Source organism: Hyaena hyaena, unplaced genomic scaffold, assembly GCF_003009895.1.
Source record: "Hyaena hyaena isolate Hyena2069 unplaced genomic scaffold, ASM300989v1 scaffold_1105, whole genome shotgun sequence".
Lineage (NCBI taxonomy): Eukaryota > Metazoa > Chordata > Mammalia > Carnivora > Hyaenidae > Hyaena > Hyaena hyaena.
Window position 1 is genome coordinate 295,109 of NW_024081739.1, and position 6,716 is coordinate 301,824.

Consider the following 6,716-nt stretch of genomic DNA (forward strand, 5'->3'; position numbering starts at 1 on the left):
GTGAAATTATCACATCTGGTTTTGGGGAAAATACATTAGGAGAGTTGCATTGAGGACTTGAAATGCCAAACATTTATAATTGCTTTTTCTCTCTATAGGATTCCTTGAAAGTAGCTTTATAATCATATCACTCTTATTCTTGGGCTATACTGAAATAATTCAGGTAGAAATGTTAAATTTATTAGAAGAGCAAAATAAGTTGATTAATTTTTATGACTATAGAAGTTTCTCATCTTATTTAACTACTCACATAATTCTCTTTAAAAGCTTGGTATGTGTGATTCTTAATGGCAAAATAAAACATCTTCATAGTCTGTAAACTTTCATACATGATTGGCTCTTGTAATTTATCAATATCTCTTGAAGCAAATTCTGAAAATGAGATTATTAAACTACTGAAATTAACATTGCATTTCTAATTCTCCGGTCTCCAGACAATGTGCTCGATAAGCACTTTTTGAGTTCATAATTAAGTTGTACTTTTCATCTCAAGGCTTAAGCCAAGTTTAAATTTCAATTCCATATTCCGACTTAATATATCAATCCAAAGGTTTATATTTCACTTTAAAAGTACCTTTGTTTTGGAAGAAACATAATCCTTACCAAATGAAATATATCAAAATCTATTAAAGCAAAACAATAGCTCTAAAAATGTTAATGCTAAGGATATTGGCTCACTTACTGTAATGACCCCCTGTGGACACGAAGGTCTTTTCCACACATAGGACAGTTATTAACGTAATAATCAATATTTTTAGACTATCTGCCAGAGGTAAGGCATGATGTGAGCATCATAGGTGATGTCTAAAATCAGGATCCCTTCTTCAAAGGAGTTTAAGTCTTTGTGGCAGTTCAGATCATCACACAAGGCATCACGGATTACACTTACAGTCCAAAACAGTGAAGGAGAGCAAGTGCAATGAGTAAGAAGAGATCACACTGAGCTAGAATACTTAGACAGTAACAGAAGTAACAGGATTTAAGCTAGATAGACTTAAAAGAAATTTGTATAGACAGAGGGAGTTTGGGGCATTGCAGTCAGGGACGGTGACAACAGCCATAACTGAGAAACAGAACACAGTTGGCAGGCCAGTAGCACAGGCCGTACTTGGAGTATGTTAGAAATAGAGAATCTTGTGGTTGGCCTATGGATCAGATTCTGCATTTTAACAAAATCTCTAGATGATTCTCACTTACATTAAAAACTTTAAAGTGCTCTTAAAGTAAAAGCAAACTTTTTTCTGTAAAGGGTCAGATAAGAAATATTTTGGGCCTAATGGGCCATCTGCTCACCTTTGTCCCTTAGCACAAAAGAAACCATAGATGACAACATGTAAATGAACAGGTTGGGTTCCAGTAAAACTGTATTATTGTGATGGTTAGTTTTATATGTCAATTTGACCAGGATAGGGGGTGCCTAGATATCTGGTTGAACATTGTTCTGGGTGTGTCTGAGAATATTTCTGGATAAGGTAACATTTGAATTGGTAGACAGAGTGAAGCAAAAGGTCCTCAGTGTGGGTGGACCTTATCCAATCTGTTGGAGGCCTGGATGGAACTAAAGGAGCGTTAAAGGTGAATTTGCTCTCTCTGCCTGACTTTGATGTTCTCTTGCACTTGGACTGGAACTTACAATTGGTTCTCCTGTGTCTCTAGTTTGCAGACAGCTGATCATGGACCTTCTCAGCCTCCATAATTGTGTGTACCAATCCTTTATAATAAATTATAAGATGTAAGTATATAAATAAATACAAATGTGTATGTGTGTGTGTGTGTGTGTGTGTGTGTATAACATAGCCATCCATCCATTACATTGGTTCTGTTCCTCTAGAGAACCTTAACATTTTTATCATCTTAATTCTAAACTCTATATAGCAGTAGGAGAATAATTACTAAAGGGGTTGGTAATTTTTATTACTCTAAAACCAAAGGATGTTTTAATCCAGTTGTGGAAGAATGAATTTTTTTCTCACCTTTTTTAGCCATTTGGGAATGTGGTTATGAATATTTTTTTTTTCAAATGGACATTAAGTTTTCACTGTGGTCATGTTGCTTGTGTATAAACATGAGGCCAAAAAATAAATGAGCATCTCCTATTACTTCTTCTTACAAAGGTAACCTGGAATAAACGTATGATTTCCTTCATTCTACCTAACAGAAAAGATGGAGACTCTCCATGATAAGGTATGCTGTCATTCTCGTCATCCTCTGGGCTTTAAAAATCAACTGCATTGGGGTGCCTGGGTGGCTTAGCTGGTTAAGAGTCAGACTCGAGCTCAGGTCATGATTTCATGGTTTGTGAGTTGGAGCCCCACGTCAGGCTCTGTGCTGACAACTAGAGCCCGGAGCCTGCTTCAGATTCTGTGTCTCCCTCGCTCTCTGCCCCTCCCCTGCTCATGTGCTCTCTCTCTCTCTCAAAAATAAGTACTTAGAAAAAATAATAAACATTATAAAAAATCAACTGCATTGATTGATATAACTGGAATAGTAGTTCTCAAGTATATCCCAGGTGATACTGGGAACTAGTTAGAAATGTTAGTTCTTGGGCCTACTCAAGACTGCGTGGTAGGGCTCAACAATGTGTGTTTTAACAAGCTCTCAAACTGGGTAGGCTGAATATTAAAGCTTGAAAACCACCGAACTCAAGAGAACTCAGCTTAAGAATGCAGATTCCTGGGTCTCCAGTCTAGATGTATTGAATGGGAATCTCTGATTTGCATTTAACAAGCTCCCAAATGACTGTTAGATTCATTCATATTTGAAAGTCACTATTTTAGAATTGCTGTTTGTCTTTCAATCCACCACTGCATCCAACCTATGGGGCTTTGCCAAGTTCTATATTTTTTACATTTGCAGAAACTTCCAAATGTAATGCTAATTATCAGAAAAACCTAAGTTTTAAAAACACAGACTCCCAGGTCCTGCTCCAGAATTCCATACAAAAACATATTATATAAGTGTACTACATATCATACAGCATATATCATATGTTATATGATAGGTATGATACACATGATATGTATCTGGGAGCATGGTGAGGAATTCAACTTTATATTCCTGAAACTTAGATAGCTACTCAAAGACTGGACATTTGGGCCTCATCATTAGAATTGATTGACCCCCTTGTTCTATTTTAATGTGGATTTTATAAAGTCTTCATTATTAAAACAATCACAAATAATTTCCAGAGTAAAGTAATGCAATTCTGATAATTTTTCTCTCCCACTCAAAATTTTTAACATTATACATGTAAATGGGCTTCACATTCATCACTGTCTGCTAATGATTGCAAGAGAACTAAGCCCAACTCTTTTTGGAGGGTTAACAGTGTTTAAAACAATAATAACAACATGAGAATTACCTTCATATTGACTACCTAACCCTGACTATCAGAAGAGACACGAAGTCTTTGGAATGAACCATAGCTAGCAAGGGTTGAATGAACTAGGCTCTGGGTTTTCGATTGGTTTCAAACCTCATAAAGGTTTTGTCTTCATCAGTACCAGGTATTAGCACTTAGGAATAAGAAATCTTACTACCCCACTCCCTGGTGAGCCCTACCCAATGTTACTGTCATTGAGAGGAGACTGTATTTGTGTATGTTATAGTCATTCTCCTACAGTCTTAGGATCTTGAGATAGGGACTATGAAATAGCCCCTTTTTACATCTCTATCACCATCATCACCAACACCTAACAATTAGTACTAGGCTTTGAATATAGGAGTGATCTGGGAAGATGCTGAATTGGGTATGGATTTATAGAATTTGCTCCCCAACGTGTTGTGTCAAGTCTCTTTAATTTTAAACAGTCCTAAAATGAATGAAAAAAAGTTTCAATTTTGGGGGGTTACATGTAGACCAAGGATATTTTTTAGATGCTTTTTATTCTTTTTCATTTTCTTTAGTATTAGTCAGATTTTAGAGAAACTCGGTATTTACTGCAAGCAACTCCTTTTCTCTTTTAGTCATAACTTGAAAACTGAAAAAAAAAAAACAGGAAAGAATTTTAGAGCTAATGCTAATTGCATATATCAAGTAGGTTTGCAAAGAGCTTGTTTTTGAATATCATTGCCAAGTTATATTTAGAATGTCAGATTCTCATGTCAGTAGCTGAAGAGGAATACAGTTGCATGTCAGATTTTAGAGGAAGAAGGAAATTGTGTGCTTCTGTGAGCATAGATGTGCTTTATTCTCCCTCCCACCTTTTTATTTTCCTCTATGGCCCTAAAATCAGAAACTATGTGGATATGGCTATACTAATGTGTTTGGGAAATAACTATAAATTAATTAGCCCACTTAATGAATTGTTTTTATAGACTACAGAATTATTCCAAGTTCCACGTATACTCATCAGGCACTCCCTCACCCTTCCTTTACTCGTAAGATCAAGCAGTTTGATATTCTTTATTTTTCCTAAAACATTAAGAACAGCAGGGCAAAGCAGAAGAAGAGGGGAAGATTATCTTGTAAGAAGATAAGAGGAATTCCTAATACTGTCATGAGAAACTTTGGCTTTGCATGTGGCTAAGTATAGAATAGAGCCTTCCCACCATGACCAACAGATGATACCTGTTTTGCATCGCCTAATCTCAGATTCACAGTTTTTGGTTTTGAGGTAATGAATGCAGTCAAAATACTTAGAGTTTGTCAACCATTACATACTGTAACGCAATTTAACAACTGTAGGACAGTAAAAGAGATTGTGTTTACTTAAAACATCATTGTAACCGTTCCTGTTAACCTTCACTTCTGGATAGTGCCTATTGAAATGATCTTTGTTCTCAAGTTTTTAATCTCCATCCAGTGTTGGGGAAGTTGTGATGTTAAAATAATCAGGCTAGGGTGGGAAGTGGAAGGGAAGTAACCATGTATTGATAATTTTGAAATTCATTCTCTCTATTCTTTAAACTTTCCCATACGTAAAAATAAAAAGCATGGAGAGAAACACTTAGTACTTTTTAGTTGGAATTTAAGTGGAACTAGGTAAAGGCACCAAATTCTAAGTCCACAGTCTGCCTTCCACGGTAGAAATAGCACAAGCAATAAACTTAAGTTCAATAAGCTGAACAGGGGAATGTGACTCAGACATAGTGATTAATGTCGCATCTAGCCTGCTCACCTTAAAAAGAAGAAATTATGTTTGAGCCTTAATGTTAGGGCATCAGTAACAACTTTATTCTGTAGCTAGTTAATCTAGATACAATTCTTTCTACATCGCAAAACTATGATGTTAATTTTCCTAGGTAAGATTTGTTACAGGTTAAAAACAGTTACACCATCAGCACCAGGTTTTTCATATTTGTCTTCCAAATGAACTATGACACTGAGCAATTTTACTTTCATTCTGTGGAAACCCTATTCTTTCACCTCTCCAAAATGCCTGTTTTTATTCCCCTTTACATAAGACTAAAGGAGTTGTCAAATACATTTCAGTAAAACAAAATAAAAAGGACATAGTATACATAACTGTCATTGGTCTAAGATTTTATACATGTATATACTCATTTCCTCATTTCCTGCCCACCTTTTGCAACTTGGGTTTTTCCTTTAAAATTATTCTTCCCTGTTACACAGTATTTTAGGGTGCTCACAGTCCACCGGACTCGTAACTTGCCATGTCCTTCCTTAACATCAGTACATTTTCTCCTTTCTCTTTTCTTAGCCAGTTTGTTCGTCGAAATCACCAACATACGTTCAAGGAGTGTTTGGATTTCCAAAGTAATAAACTACAAATATTCAAGTGTGAGGAATTCAGATAACTTTGGCAAAGTCTACCCTCAAGTGCACCTGCCAAAATGAAACAAAAAAGCTGTCCCTTAAGCGTCTAAAAATATTTTCATAGAAAGCAGAGTTCCGGATATCCTGCCACCTCCTTTTACCTATGTAAAATTTCAAGACCTAAACTCTCTTTATCTGCCTTTGGTTTTTAGGAAATTTATTTGGTGTAAGTAGGTCCATCTTCCTAACCTGATGTGTGATGCACAGAATAAGGTATGTGTAAATGGGACAAATATCAAAAGCAGTAAAGGCTTTTGGAATCTGTATAGATTTTGTATCACAAATGCAATTTTGAAAATACTAGTAATAAAAATTGCAAATCTCTTAAGCATTAACAATAGCTTATTGTAAGCCTCCCTTGGGGCAGTAATGAAAATGAATTCAAGAAAATCCTAAAACTACCATTCATAGTGCACAGATATGGAAATGGAATGAGATTGGCTAGTAATCAACAGATGAGGAAGGGAACTATCACAGGAAAAGGGTCACATTAGTGGCAGAACAGTAAAGAACTGCTTCTAGCTTTTCAACCACGTTCCATGCTCTCTGAGGCCATTTTGTGTAATATTCCTGGCACAGCCCTTTTTTTTTTTTTTTAAAAAAAAGACCCAGGAATGCTTCTGCCTTAGGACTTTGTTCTGTCTGTCCCAAGATCATCCCCCGCGTGACTGATAGGCATACTCCCTCACTCTTTCAAGTCTTTGCTCCTCAAGTACTCTGAACACGCTATTTAAAAAAAAAAAAAAAAATTAATGTTTATTTTTGAGAGAAAGAAAGGGAGAGAGAGAGAGAAAGAGCACGCAAGCGAGTGGGGAAGGGGCAGAGAGAGAGGACGAAACAGAATCTGAAGCAGGGTCCAGGCTCTGAGTTGTTATCATAGAGCCAGATGCCAGGCTCGAACTTAGGAACCCGTGAGATCATGACCTGAGCTGAAGTC